Source organism: Centruroides vittatus, unplaced genomic scaffold (assembly GCF_030686945.1).
Source record: "Centruroides vittatus isolate TY-2023 unplaced genomic scaffold, ASM3068694v2 contig_630, whole genome shotgun sequence".
Classification (NCBI taxonomy): domain Eukaryota; kingdom Metazoa; phylum Arthropoda; class Arachnida; order Scorpiones; family Buthidae; genus Centruroides; species Centruroides vittatus.
This window is the reverse complement of record NW_027122387.1, coordinates 3538-17597: the sequence shown is the minus strand read 5'-3', so window position 1 is coordinate 17597 and position 14060 is coordinate 3538. Positions and strand designations below refer to the sequence as shown.

The window sequence follows — 14060 nt, the reverse complement described above, 5'->3', positions numbered from 1 at the left end:
GTATACACACGTAGATGGATTGCTACAAGTCTGCGTGGCCTAACGGATAAGGCGTCTGACTTCCAATCAGAAAATTGCGGGTTCGAATCCTGTCGCGGACGGCAGATGACTTTTAGTTCCGATGCAGTGGAGTATTTTTCTGCCATTCTTTTTCAATCCATTCCTCCGTTTTTTCGTTTTATTAATATCACTTTGCCACACACGAGAATACATACGTTGATGGATTGCTACAAGTCCGCGTGGCCTAACGGATAAGGCGTCTGACTTCGAATCAGAAGATTGCAGGTTCGAATCCTGTCGCGGACGGCGGATGACTTTTAGTTCCAATGCAGTGGAGTATTTTTCTGCCATTATTTTTCAATCCATTCCTCCGTTTTTTTTTGTTTAATTAATATCACTTTGCCACACACGAGTATACATACGTTGATGGATTGCTACAAGTCCGCGTGGCCTAACGGATAAGGCGTCTGACTTCGAATCAGAAGATTGCAGGTTCGAATCCTGTCGCGGACGGCGGATGACTTTTAGTTCCAATGCAGTGGAGTATTTTTCTGCCATTATTTTTCAATCCATTCCTCCGTTTTTCATGTTTAATTAATATTACTTTGCCACACACGAGTATACATACGTTGATGGATTGCTACAAGTCCGCGTGGCCTAACGGATAAGGCGTCTGACTTCGAATCAGAAGATTGCAGGTTCGAATCCTGTCGCGGACGGCGGATGACTTTTAGTTCCAATGCAGTGGAGTGTTTTTCTGCCATTTTTTTTCAATCCATTCCTCCGTTTTTCATGTTTAATTAATTTTACTTTGCCACACACGAGTATACATACGTTGATGGATTGCTACAAGTCCGCGTGGCCTAACGGATAAGGCATCTGACTTCGAATCAGAAGATTGCAGGTTCGAATCCTGTCGCGGACGGCGGATGACTTTTAGTTCCAATGCAGTGGAGTGTTTTTCTGCCATTTTTTTTCAATCCATTCCTCCGTTTTTCATGTTTAATTAATTTTACTTTGCCACACACGAGTATACATACGTTGATGGATTGCTACAAGTCCGCGTGGCCTAACGGATAAGGCATCTGACTTCGAATCAGAAGATTGCAGGTTCGAATCCTGTCGCGGACGGCGGATGACTTTTAGTTCCAATGCAGTGGAGTGTTTTTCTGCCATTTTTTTTCAATCCATTCCTCCGTTTTTCATGTTTAATTAATTTTACTTTGCCACACACGAGTATACATACGTTGATGGATTGCTACAAGTCCGCGTGGCCTAACGGATAAGGCATCTGACTTCGAATCAGAAGATTGCAGGTTCGAATCCTGTCGCGGACGGCGGATGACTTTTAGTTCCAATGCAGTGGAGTATTTTTCTGCCATTATTTTTCAATCCATTCCTCCGTTTTTTTTTTGTTTAATTAATATTACTTTGCCACACACGAGTATACATACGTTGATGGATTGCTACAAGTCCGCGTGGCCTAACGGATAAGGCGTCTGACTTCGAATCAGAAGATTGCAGGTTCGAATCCTGTCGCGGACGGCGGATGACTTTTAGTTCCAATGCAGTGGAGTGTTTTTCTGCCATTTTTTTTCAATCCATTCCTCCGTTTTTCATGTTTAATTAATTTTACTTTGCCACACACGAGTATACATACGTTGATGGATTGCTACAAGTCCGCGTGGCCTAACGGATAAGGCATCTGACTTCGAATCAGAAGATTGCAGGTTCGAATCCTGTCGCGGACGGCGGATGACTTTTAGTTCCAATGCAGTGGAGTGTTTTTCTGCCATTTTTTTTCAATCCATTCCTCCGTTTTTCATGTTTAATTAATTTTACTTTGCCACACACGAGTATACATACGTTGATGGATTGCTACAAGTCCGCGTGGCCTAACGGATAAGGCATCTGACTTCGAATCAGAAGATTGCAGGTTCGAATCCTGTCGCGGACGGCGGATGACTTTTAGTTCCAATGCAGTGGAGTATTTTTCTGCCATTATGTTTCAATCCATTCCTCCGTTTTTTTTTTGTTTAATTAATATTACTTTGCCACACACGAGAATACATACGTTGATGGATTGCTACAAGTCCGCGTGGCCTAACGGATAAGGCATCTGACTTCGAATCAGAAGATTGCAGGTTCGAATCCTGTCGCGGACGGCGGATGACTTTTAGTTCCAATGCAGTGGAGTGTTTTTCTGCCATTTTTTTTCAATCCATTCCTCCGTTTTTCATGTTTAATTAATTTTACTTTGCCACACACGAGTATACATACGTTGATGGATTGCTACAAGTCCGCGTGGCCTAACGGATAAGGCATCTGACTTCGAATCAGAAGATTGCAGGTTCGAATCCTGTCGCGGACGGCGGATGACTTTTAGTTCCAATGCAGTGGAGTATTTTTCTGCCATTATGTTTCAATCCATTCCTCCGTTTTTTTTTTTGTTTAATTAATATTACTTTGCCACACACGAGAATACATACGTTGATGGATTGCTACAAGTCCGCGTGGCCTAACGGATAAGGCATCTGACTTCGAATCAGAAGATTGCAGGTTCGAATCCTGTCGCGGACGGCGGATGACTTTTAGTTCCAATGCAGTGGAGTGTTTTCCTGCCATTTTTTTTCAATCCATTCCTCCGTTTTTCATGTTTAATTAATTTTACTTTGCCACACACGAGTATACATACGTTGATGGATTGCTACAAGTCCGCGTGGCCTAACGGATAAGGCGTCTGACTTCGAATCAGAAGATTGCAGGTTCGAATCCTGTCGCGGACGGCGAATGACTTTTAGTTCCAATGCAGTGGAGTGTTTTTCTGCCATTTTTTTTCAATCTATTCCTCCGTTTTTCATGTTTAATTAATTTTACTTTGCCACACACGAGTATACATACGTTGATGGATTGCTACAAGTCCACGTGGCCTAACGGATAAGGCGTCTGACTTCGAATCAGAAGATTGCAGGTTCGAATCCTGTCGCGGACGGCGAATGACTTTTAGTTCCAATGCAGTGGAGTGTTTTTCTGCCATTTTTTTTCAATCCATTCCTCCGTTTTTCATGTTTAATTAATTTTACTTTGCCACACACGAGTATACATACGTTGATGGATTGCTACAAGTCCGCGTGGCCTAACGGATAAGGCGTCTGACTTCGAATCAGAAGATTGCAGGTTCGAATCCTGTCGCGGACGGCGGATGACTTTTAGTTCCAATGCAGTGGAGTATTTTTCTGCCATTTTTTTTCAATCCATTTCTCTGTTTTTAATTTAATTAACAGTAAATAAATTTTTTTCGAAAGTTTTGAAAACTTATGAAAAGCATACAATTTTTTTCGTTACTAAAAGGACTATGTTTATTAAAGGAAATCGTTAATTTATTTTTAATCAATATATAATTAGTAATCACAATTAAAAGTACTGTATTATGCGTTAATATAATTTTTAAGTAAACCAGGGCGTTTTTACAAAGTATCGTTGTCATCTCAGCATTTCTGTTGAACTTATTAAAAATATTAACAATGTCTTCATTTTTATTTTTATTATAAATCATTTTTTATGGTTGACAAAATAAAAATATGATATTAATTGAAAATTTATTATAGAAAGCCCTCGTTTGTTCAGCGATTACAGAACGATTTTTTCTTGAATTTGTGTTCGAATACCGAATATTTCGAATTGGAAACATTTCGAGTATTTAGATAAAACATATTTCATTTGTCATTTTTAAAAATTATTATTTACCTAAGGTTAAAAAAAATACCTATTATCACTTATCTAATAATGTTTAAATAAACTTTAGTAAATACAGTAGAGCGTCGAAAATCGGAATCAATTGGGGACTGGGGGTGTTCAGTTTAGTCATTTGTTCCCATTATTGACTTTGTACAAAAAAATATATTAACCTGTCCGATGTTCAAATTTTTCTCTCTTGCCTGTCGCTTCGTGTTGAATTTTTCTCCGTTGCGTGTCGCTTCGTGTTGAATTTTCGTCGATTTTAAGCTTAACGAAAATTTTTATAATAATAATCGAGGCTATCGTATCGTTAAAAATTATTTCTGCATTTTGTACAATCAAAATAAATATATTGAAGAATATAAAAAACATGAAAATTATACTTTAGAAGTAAATCTAGTATCAAAAACGTTCGATTCAGCACGACACAGTCCGACTGAAAATCGTTCCGATTACCATCTATTCCGATTACCAGCGTTCCGATTAACGACTCTCTACTGTACGAAGATTAATCTACAAAACGAAATCACGGTGATGGTAATAAACTCGTCAACCCTTAGTCTCGAGTTTTTCGTGTTACAACACCCAACGTTTTGAAGGTGTCTCGTTGTTTAAAAGACCGACGAATATTTCGTTTAATTATATAATATAATTTATATTATTATTGTTGATAATAATCCTATATCGCTATAAAACAAAGGTAACTGTAACACGTGCAAACTAATTAAGAAGTGATCGAACGAAGGTTGGCCATTAAGAAGTTAGTCACCAGATGTTTTCTGTACTATACCTCCTTCATAACGTTGCACCTTGTAGTAATACCACTTTCGAACTCCATCTTCCTACTGTTATGTAACCCTTACCTCAAGCTATCTTGTAGCAATTATGAAGCCTTCTTATGCCTGCTCTTCTGCACCCATTTAATGTTCACAGATTATACCTTTATAGCAGTTTGTTTGTCTTGTATAATTTTAAGTATTAACCTTTTTATATTAATACCAATTAATACCTCCCCTTTTGTTTTATTAAATGTACTATATTGATACCTGAGTATTATCGCTGGTGTGATGAGTCTTTATTATCTACCCCACATTAGTAAATATTTAATTAATTTAATTAAACCAAGGGCTAAAAGAAATTCTTCGTAATAATTTTTGTTTTGTGGAGTTAATCGATTTGGTAACTGAGCCGCTCAATTCACGTTGATTCGTTTACAACTTGTTACAGTTAAGTTGATTGGTCGAATCATTATAGTCGCATAGTCAAATGCATTGTAAACAATCCCATCATGCTCAACGATACACGTAACCAAGTTTGACGTATTTCCGCTCGCTTTTCGAGTTTGCTTAATGGGTTTAACTCGAGACTACTAATTATGTAAGTCATAGTAACACGAGTGAGTTCGATGACGTAAATTCGAGTACTACACGAAAAACTTGAGACTAAGGGTCTTGGCGAGGTGCGAACCCACAGCCAAACTCCTAGTGTTCAGGGAACAGAACCGCTTTGCCTCTGGTGGGCTCTTTGTTCTGTTATTCTACGGTCATAAATTATATAAGACTATGAGATTACAATCGTATTGGTTCTTGGAAAGCTGCTATTGAATTTACGTAAATAGAACTCATGCGGTTCCTGTGGCATAAACTGAAGTTCTATTCAAAAAATAAATTTTTATATTATCTTATCGCCAAGGCCAACAGGAAATACAATGTACAGTACTTTAAACGTCGCACATTAAACAACCACAATTAGAATTTCATATAATTGTAAAGAAGAGGTTCGTGTTCAATTTTGCTGTTAATTTAAACACCAAGAAGAGTATCAAGAATATTACGAAGAGTAATTTTCTTAATATTATAGTTTTTACGGCCGGATAATCGAAGTGATTAAGACATGAACAGTGGCGGGCATACATATTTGGTACACTACAATGGAACCCATTATGGATTCCTTTGCAATCAACGACAATACAGCAACGTTCAACAAGGTGCAAAAGGCTTGCTGCCTTTTCAAGGACCTGAAGGCTCGAATGGTGGAGAACGAGACAGTTGGGTAGTGTGCTTGAAAGTGGAGTCTCTTCCCACCAGGAACGAGGTCTGGGTAATAACCTTTCTTCTTCAATGGAATTGTTCCTCGGCAGTTGATAACAATTTTTTTTTAACCCTTCAATAAAATTATATACTACGTATTTGTAGAAAGTATATTGTATTATATATAAAAAGGAATTAAAGGTTAATTGATAAATAAATAAAAAGTTGCTTCAGGATCCTTTCGGGATTCGGGTCCCTGAAGCTTAAACTTCATTACTTTCATATTAGATCCGTCATTGGCGTTAACCTGTTGTTCCAGGAGACCCGGAAACGAATCCTGAAAAGCAAAAATTTTAAGGAACTTTTCATAGTTGGTGTGTTCCGGATATGTCGAAGTCCATTTCTCACCACCAAGCCATTGTGAGCTTGGCTGAACCTAACGAAAGATGGGCATGGAACTCACGGTAAATATTGTAAGCCTGCTTTTATCTTACATATTTAGTAGAAGATATGCAGGAGCAGAAAGTAAAAACACAAATATTAAAATGAAAATCATATTAATTAAAACTTTGGTTATTTTACTTTAATGTGTATACTGTATAATACAGTAGAAAACCGAAAATCGGAATCAATTGGGGACTGGGGTTGTTCAGATTAGTGATTTGTTCCGATTACCGATTGTGTACGAATAAATACATTAACCTGTCCGATGTTCAAATTTTTCTATGTTGCGTGTCGCTTCGTGTTGAATTTTCGTCGATTTTAAGCCTAACGAAAATTTTTATAATAATAATCGAGGCTATCGTATCGTTAAAAATTATTTCTGCATTCTTTACAAACAAAATAAATATATTGAAGAATATAAAAACATAAAAATTATACTTTAGAAGTAAATCTAGTATCAAAACGTTCGATTCAGCACGACACAGTCCGACTGAAAATCGTTCCGATTACCGGCGATTCCGATTACCGGGGTTCCGATTAACGAGTCTATACTGTACGAAGATTAATCTAAAAAACGAAATCACGGTGATGGTCATAAACTCGTCAACCCTTTTGACAGTAGAAGAAACAAAGCAAGCAATTCAAAGACTCATCGATACAGGAAATATGGCACCGTGAGAGGGAAAGATTACAACAGGGTAAATTAGACAGGTGTGGGATTGGGAAATGGACCTTGCTCGGTGGCACACAAATTTTAATCTATGCATTTTGTTGTATTCGTTTCGTACATTAATTCTGTACGTAAAAGCGATTAAATGTCACTAAAAGCTGATAGTTGCTTTAGGACATTGCCAACAGGAACGGATCACATACTAGGCATGTGCCTCAAATGACTACGAACCCCGAGTTTCAGAGCCTCAAAAATTGGATAAAAATAAAGCGAATTTATTGTTAAAATCGTCATACTTTATTATATTAACAACTCTAAAGCTACAATTACAAATTATTAGTTTACGATGTCGTACAGGACTCTCAAATCTTGTGTGTCTAGAGAATTCGGAAGAACTTAAAAAACAGATCTGACCATGTCTCCGTAAGTTTTGTTATAGGTTTTAATGTTATTTTCATCGAAAATCTTCGGGCGATCGGTGAATACACCAGAAAGATGATGTATTAAAAGATGTAGCGTGTAAAATTTCTTCCATTCTTCGCTTCTTTCTCCGTATAACATGTAAATTAAATTATTATCCACTCCAAATCCGCCGACTACCGTATGCGCAAATTCTGGATGTACGAAAAGAATCGATTTCGATGGTAATTCACCTCCATTATAATACTATTTTTCGGGATGGTAATGCCTGTAAGATTCGTGCCAATATTTTAAAAACCTTGCATTCTTATGCGCTATTATCACTTGATTCCCTAAATATTGATTTATATCGCAATTGATAACGAACTCGAACCTTCGAAAATCGTGTAGTGACTTAACGACAAAAACGTCGTTATCTAAATAAATTCCTCCATATTCCTGAAGGATTTCTATACGAGAGATATCAGATGCGTGTTGTATATAGCTAATTTTTACACCATAAATATATTCTGGTTTCTTTCTATACTGCAATTTCAGCTGTGGTATGTGTTTAATCGTGTCCCAATATTTTCCCGTTAAGTTGTGACAATTGCAATGGATGATAATCTTCTGCGGCTTGTGATTCTGAAGTATGGATTTGATGTTGACCATATCAACAAACGTCAAGTTTGTACTATCGAAGCGAATTAAGTGAACAATATCTGGAATAATGTAACGAGAAAATCCGGTTTCGTTGTTTGAATCGGTAAAACCGATCAGATCCTCTGAATACAGCTTCGGGACGTCATGACTGTGGTTGTAAATAATGAATATAAGGAACATTAGGAGTACCAATGCAATTGGCAATTTCAAAATATCTTTGCAAAGCTTCTTAGAAAGGATCATGTTTTACGTCTTCACAAATTTAACCACAAACTGAAATTGAAAAAAGTATATTAATCAATATCTTATTATATACTAGCAGGTAGGCCCGGCGTCGCTCGGGCAAAAGTAACGATAGCGAAGATTAAGACTATTACGTTACGTAAACCTTACCCGTTTTCACAGAATGCAAGAATTGGGTCCCCCTGTTTCCAGACTAAGTAGAGAATTTTTAAATGGGTCTAAAAATATGTTCCATTTTCCGCAAAAACGAAAAAAACTGCATCTGCGTCTTGCACGTCGCTTTCTCTTAACAATTCCTATTGTTACGTAACACTTCCATTGTTACTTAACACTTCCGTTGTTGATGGAAGTGTTAAGCCTTAATCCTGTCCCTCTCCCCTGTGGGGAAGAATTTCGAAAAATCCCGTCTTAGTGTGCGTTCTCGTGACGTACTCTAACTGTGTACCAAATTTCAACTTCTAACTCCTAACCGTTTGGGCTCTGCGTTGATTATTATTATTATTATTATCAACTCGTCTCGATTATATATATAGATTGATTTTTGATTAAGAATTAGGGTGACCATATACAGTGTTGACTTCAGATATATTTCTTCGACAGAATTTTTTGGAAGGAAATATTTTCTTATCTTACATTGGTTTGGGTTTCTGTTGGGGAGGGCTTCATGCAATTCCCCTTTTTGATCATAAGATAACGCGCCACTAAATTTAGGCGCCTCTATACGTTGTTGATGAATGTATATTACACTCAAACACATACATTTATACATGTGGTTATTTATAAAAATATCATCATTACGAACATTTAAAAAAATATTTATTTATTAACACTAATTAACGATCTATCTTTTCTATGTTTAAGAGTAATGCTGGAGACTCCGTATTCCACCCCCTTGGCAATCTTGGCGTATTCCACCCTTGGCAAATCTAAGACAAAATATGTGTTTTCATTGTCGACGGGCCCTTCCGAACCCTTAGAAACAAAAGATTAAAAGTCTTCTCTACATGACTTTACGACATAATAAAGTAATAGCATCTAATGTAATTAGAATCGTTTATAAATTGTAATATACAATGGTAAAATTGCTTTATCTTTTTTCCATTTTCAGGGCTTTCAGGAATGCCTAATGGAATCTGGCTATGATAACAGGATACAAAAGAGACAAACACTATGCTTTTTGCACATTTTACTCACGCAGATAAAAAACGATGTAAATCAACTTCTGTCCGTTCTTATTGTCGGTGTTTCCTTTCTTATAGGCAACGTAATAGGCACAAAACAAGATAAACAATAAAACGTAAACGGAACAATGGAAATAAGAAATAGTATTATTAACTAGCTGACCCGGCCACGCGTTGCTGTGGCTCAAAATGTATCTATTATAAATGTATAACACTTCCCCCGTGGAGGGAATTTCAAAAAATCCCTTCTTAGTGTACATTCTCTTGACGTACCCTATTAAAACGCAATCAAAACCGCATGTAAAATAGTATAAATAGAAGCCGAGTTCTTCACAGTAAGCCTTAATCCCGTCACTTTTCCCGCTGGGGAATATCGAAAAATCCCTTTTTAGTGTATATTCTGTTGACGTAACCTATTAAAACTCAATTGAAAACGCAAAAAACCGCATGTAAAATAGTATAATAGAAGCCGAGTTCTTCACGGTAAGCCTTAATCCCGTCCATCTCCCCCCACTGGGGGGAATTTCGACATGTATATTATATAAAAACACGTACGTATTCGAATGCAACGTTGTGTCAAAATTTCAAAAAAATCGGTAGGAACAAACGAACGTTATATTTTATTTATATAGATAGATAGAAAAGGATCTGCTTCAGTCCATTCTCACAGAAAAGCATAATGCCGCACAGAAAAGCAAACTTAGGTCGTCGGAAGTTAGCGCCATCTGTTGGACATAAAAGCCTTAATCCATATATAAATATATTTTTGAAAGGGGGGAAATGGTGTAGGGGTATGAAAAATAGATAGTAGCCGATTCTCAGACCTACTGAATATGCATATGAAATTTGGTAAAAATCGGTAAAGCGGTTTCGGAGGAGTAAGGTAAACTAACAATGGAAATAAGAAATAGTATTATTAATAACGCGAAAATACTTGCAAATCAACTTTGTCCTTTACCATATCAAGTATTTATAGAAACTTTTCTCAAGCTTTTGTACATAATAATAAATAAAATCAAATGTAAATTGTTAACAAATTTAAAATTTTATTGTAATACAAAATAGTACAGTAGTCTATTTATCACATATCATCAGGGAATTAAATTCTGTGTGTACCCAATCTACAGGGTAATGGTTCTCCTCCGGCATATGTTGGTAATTTCGTATACGTGATCACGTATATGAAATTACCAACGTATAAATGTATTATGTATCAATACATATTCGTATACGTGAAATTACAACCAGCGAATTTTAAACGTAATGTGCAAAAAGTTTAATTTGAAATTATATTACGCAAAATCTTAGGAAGTAACAAAGAAAATATTGTTTTCAGTTTATATGGGGTGAATATAAAAACAAAGGTTGGAAACACCTGCCTTAGAAATTACGTAAGCTAATTAGAACATTTGGAAAAACTGATAACCTTATCTAAAACTGAGATATGAAGTTGTAAAGTATTGTAAATGAAATAAGTATTGTAATGAATGAAAAATATCTCGTTTCACACCCTTTTTTTGCTTCCTTTCTCAATGCTATATTTCATAGTAAACATAAATCATGAATAATTTTCGTGTATTATTTGAAAGCTTTAATAATAATTTTAATAACTGGGGCAAGTGCCTACTTCACCTTAGTTACGCTTCTGCAACGACAAACCTGTTGTAGTTTTAATTTTAAAAATACTTCAAAGTACTGATTTTTAAAAACAATGAATTGATAAAATATATATATATAAAAGGTCGTCCATTAATTACGTGTACAGTTTAAGGGGAATTACAAAAAGTAATGTCCAAGGAGCATTGTCTACCTGGACTTTTGGGGTCTTTTTTTGTGCTGTGGTTTACAATTCGTAATTGTTTTGTTATAAGCCTACTTGCTACTCGTGTAAATAAATTATCAGAAAGTATTGCAGAATATTAATTCATTTCTTCAAAGTCGGAGTCCATCAACTCTCGTACACGTAATGAAAAGGAAGGAGTCTTTCCAGAAGTATATCGTTGCACACAATAGAAACGGAGGGGAGTCAACTGTGGCTCAAAAACTGTACACGCAATTAATGGTGGCCCCTAATACGACACAAAGATGGCAACAAAAAGTACAGTATACTATAAGTTTCTGTTTACATTAACGTAAATACAGCGTTTCATATAATCACAATAGAAAATTGATACTAAAAGAGAGAATTACAAAGCGAGAGAGCGTAAAGAGGAATTATACTATATGCAAATATTATTAAATCTCACAGTAATGAACGAATAAGAAAATTAATAAAATGTTTGGGTAAAAACATACTTTAGTCTCCTCTTAACATTTACTTGAATTCGCCATTTTCAATATGGAGTAACTTCAGTGTCAGTAGCAAATTAGTTTCGAATTCACTTTATCCGTACGTAATTTATTCGTAAATGCGTTTCAGTCAGTTCTTTCTCTCAGCTGAACTCTAAAAATAATAAAAGTAAATAAGAAATTAAGAACTAAAATGTACACGACTCGTGCTAAACGTAATCCTGAATTCCTCAATGACCATGAAACCTTGTTTTATATTATCTGAAAGATTTATCTCTCGTATCGTAGTTGTGGAAAGGGAAAGCAGGTGACCAGACGTTAAGCACACCTACACAGCTTCGATATAATTAAACACATAAAGTAAAATTATACAGATATGTTACACGCGTTAATTATTTAAAAAATATGCAAACAATAAATTAATTGTTATACGGTAAAATATGTATGTTTATATTTAAAATATTGTTTATTGTCTTTAAATCGTGTACTCTATATAATCACTAATATAATTTTAGATCAATTATACAAATACAGTACAACTTCCAATAACGGGCCACGTCTAAACGGCGGCCATTTTGGTTGCGGGAAAGAAAAGTTCGATTTACAATGTTGTAAATTTGGCAATCTGGAGACAATAGACAATCACACTGCACGTGCAAATTAATTTTAAACTATCGATACGTAGAACAGAAATACAACTTACTCCAGACTCGAGAAGTGTTAACAAACGTTTTTAGATTGAATTTCAAGTCAAAAGATTACGCAAACAATATAAAAATATGATTATATTATAACTAATATTATCATTTTTCGATTTTAAAATTAAAGTTTAAAAATTATCTACTGGTACTCGTCTTATCGGGTTTAAAAGGGCGGACACAGATAAAATTTGTCTCGGTGTTATCGAGATTTCTAATACATGAATAATAATTTTAAAAAACTGGCCACTGAGAATTTTATATTGTGCTAATATTAATATTAAAAATGTTAAAATTCACTGATTTGTTCATCTTCAGTGCATTGCGATAAAGTGTGTACAGTTATACAGCGGCAGTCAAAAGTGGTCAGGGGAAATAATGCCAAATGCAAACACTAAACACGTGCTTTGAGTTACCTGCCGATGTAAATTTAGTCTATCTCAAGCAAATTTTAGGCGAACTACACATAGGATTTTTTTTTTTAGAAAAAATCAGCAACGATAGGTAATAGAAAACAATAATATTACACTACTACTGTTGTTTTACTACTAGTAATCTACAAATTAAATACAATAATGCCTGTTAATAGATGAATGCCTCATTCATCTATTATCATTATCACCGCAGTGATAATGAAAAAATTTGGAAACAACATCATTCTTACATAACGTGATGAAGTAAACACCCGAACGAATCGTGACTGGGTCTCCGTGGGTTGCTATGGACACAAGTTTTTGAAGGGGCAAATTAATTTCTTTAATGTAGTTTTTAATAACTTGGTATATGTCCTTTCCACCTGTATTTCCATGTAGTGGCAAAACCGAGAGTATATCTTTTACTGAGCAATCCTTAAAGACCATCCTTATAAAAATACTTATTTGAGCAATTTTGCAGATGTCTGTTGATTTATCACATTGTAAACTTAAAAAAAAAACGTTTTTTTCTAAATGTTTTTTTCTTTGTAATTTGATAATTTCATACATTGCTTCTATTCTACGAGTGACTGAATTTCTTGATAATTAAACGTCTTCAATAGCTGATATAATTTTCTTCTTATTTTTAAATTTATGAAACAGTGTTTCTAATGCCGCAAGCATTGCTTGTTTAATTATGTTGTCGTACACTCAGGTTTTCTTTTAGACCCTTCGGGGGACTACGGCCTTGCTGCCTAAAAACTGCACGCCAACATCAAACACAGAGGGTACTGTAGCCTTATGTACGCCGTTCAGAGAAATCCTACCTTTCTCTACTGTTCCCCTCCCCTTTCCCTTATCCTCTTCTCTGCCGGCTAAACACTTCGTGTACGTCCGATATCTTTCTTGTATATATGGTGTTCTGTCAGTCTGCGGTGTTATGGACTGCTTGCAAACTTGATATGTTTTCAATCATTCTTCAGCTTTGAAGGCAAGATATGTAAACAAAAGAAAGGAGTTCCTACGGGCAGCCCGATGTCCGGCTTACTCCGCGAGATAGTTTTACGCCGATTAGAACAGATTAAGGATCTGATTAGAACAGATTATTAGGAATTTTAAGGAAGATATAATCTTATACAAAAGATATGTGAATGATGTATTCATTTTATGGCAGAATGACAGAAGAATACGGCATTTTTGAATGAGATAAATTCTAACAAAGATGGTTTAAAACTAAAATTGGAGCAACTTAGTACAAAAGAAGTACACTTCTTAGACATTGATAATTTATT

General features: G+C 35.5%; 1 long non-coding RNA gene and 16 other non-coding genes across 17 annotated transcripts; 16 read left to right on the top strand and 1 right to left on the bottom strand.

Moving 5' to 3' along the window:
- Window positions 1-28: 28 nt before the first annotated feature.
- Window positions 29-101, top strand: TRNAG-UCC (transfer RNA glycine (anticodon UCC)). The gene has a single exon. It is a non-coding gene; the product is annotated as a tRNA-Gly (tRNA).
- A 132-nt stretch (window positions 102-233) lies between these two features.
- TRNAR-UCG (transfer RNA arginine (anticodon UCG)) lies at window positions 234-306 on the top strand. Its single transcript has one exon. It is a non-coding gene; the product is annotated as a tRNA-Arg (tRNA).
- Window positions 307-440: 134 nt separating this feature from the next.
- On the top strand, window positions 441-513 carry TRNAR-UCG (transfer RNA arginine (anticodon UCG)). The gene has a single exon. It is a non-coding gene; the product is annotated as a tRNA-Arg (tRNA).
- A 133-nt stretch (window positions 514-646) lies between these two features.
- TRNAR-UCG (transfer RNA arginine (anticodon UCG)) lies at window positions 647-719 on the top strand. The gene has a single exon. It is a non-coding gene; the product is annotated as a tRNA-Arg (tRNA).
- Window positions 720-852: 133 nt separating this feature from the next.
- Window positions 853-925, top strand: TRNAR-UCG (transfer RNA arginine (anticodon UCG)). The gene has a single exon. It is a non-coding gene; the product is annotated as a tRNA-Arg (tRNA).
- A 133-nt stretch (window positions 926-1058) lies between these two features.
- TRNAR-UCG (transfer RNA arginine (anticodon UCG)) lies at window positions 1059-1131 on the top strand. Its single transcript has one exon. It is a non-coding gene; the product is annotated as a tRNA-Arg (tRNA).
- A 133-nt stretch (window positions 1132-1264) lies between these two features.
- On the top strand, window positions 1265-1337 carry TRNAR-UCG (transfer RNA arginine (anticodon UCG)). Its single transcript has one exon. It is a non-coding gene; the product is annotated as a tRNA-Arg (tRNA).
- Window positions 1338-1472: 135 nt separating this feature from the next.
- Window positions 1473-1545, top strand: TRNAR-UCG (transfer RNA arginine (anticodon UCG)). Its single transcript has one exon. It is a non-coding gene; the product is annotated as a tRNA-Arg (tRNA).
- Window positions 1546-1678: 133 nt separating this feature from the next.
- Window positions 1679-1751, top strand: TRNAR-UCG (transfer RNA arginine (anticodon UCG)). The gene has a single exon. It is a non-coding gene; the product is annotated as a tRNA-Arg (tRNA).
- A 133-nt stretch (window positions 1752-1884) lies between these two features.
- On the top strand, window positions 1885-1957 carry TRNAR-UCG (transfer RNA arginine (anticodon UCG)). The gene has a single exon. It is a non-coding gene; the product is annotated as a tRNA-Arg (tRNA).
- A 135-nt stretch (window positions 1958-2092) lies between these two features.
- TRNAR-UCG (transfer RNA arginine (anticodon UCG)) lies at window positions 2093-2165 on the top strand. The gene has a single exon. It is a non-coding gene; the product is annotated as a tRNA-Arg (tRNA).
- Window positions 2166-2298: 133 nt separating this feature from the next.
- Window positions 2299-2371, top strand: TRNAR-UCG (transfer RNA arginine (anticodon UCG)). Its single transcript has one exon. It is a non-coding gene; the product is annotated as a tRNA-Arg (tRNA).
- A 136-nt stretch (window positions 2372-2507) lies between these two features.
- On the top strand, window positions 2508-2580 carry TRNAR-UCG (transfer RNA arginine (anticodon UCG)). Its single transcript has one exon. It is a non-coding gene; the product is annotated as a tRNA-Arg (tRNA).
- Window positions 2581-2713: 133 nt separating this feature from the next.
- On the top strand, window positions 2714-2786 carry TRNAR-UCG (transfer RNA arginine (anticodon UCG)). Its single transcript has one exon. It is a non-coding gene; the product is annotated as a tRNA-Arg (tRNA).
- A 133-nt stretch (window positions 2787-2919) lies between these two features.
- On the top strand, window positions 2920-2992 carry TRNAR-UCG (transfer RNA arginine (anticodon UCG)). Its single transcript has one exon. It is a non-coding gene; the product is annotated as a tRNA-Arg (tRNA).
- Window positions 2993-3125: 133 nt separating this feature from the next.
- Window positions 3126-3198, top strand: TRNAR-UCG (transfer RNA arginine (anticodon UCG)). Its single transcript has one exon. It is a non-coding gene; the product is annotated as a tRNA-Arg (tRNA).
- Window positions 3199-7156: 3958 nt separating this feature from the next.
- LOC136979599 (uncharacterized) lies at window positions 7157-11973 on the bottom strand. The gene is made up of 2 exons (XR_010881407.1): window positions 11664-11973; window positions 7157-8217 (listed from the first exon to the last, which is right to left on the bottom strand). It is a non-coding gene; the product is annotated as an uncharacterized lncRNA (long non-coding RNA).
- Between the last annotated feature and the right edge of the window lie 2087 nt (window positions 11974-14060).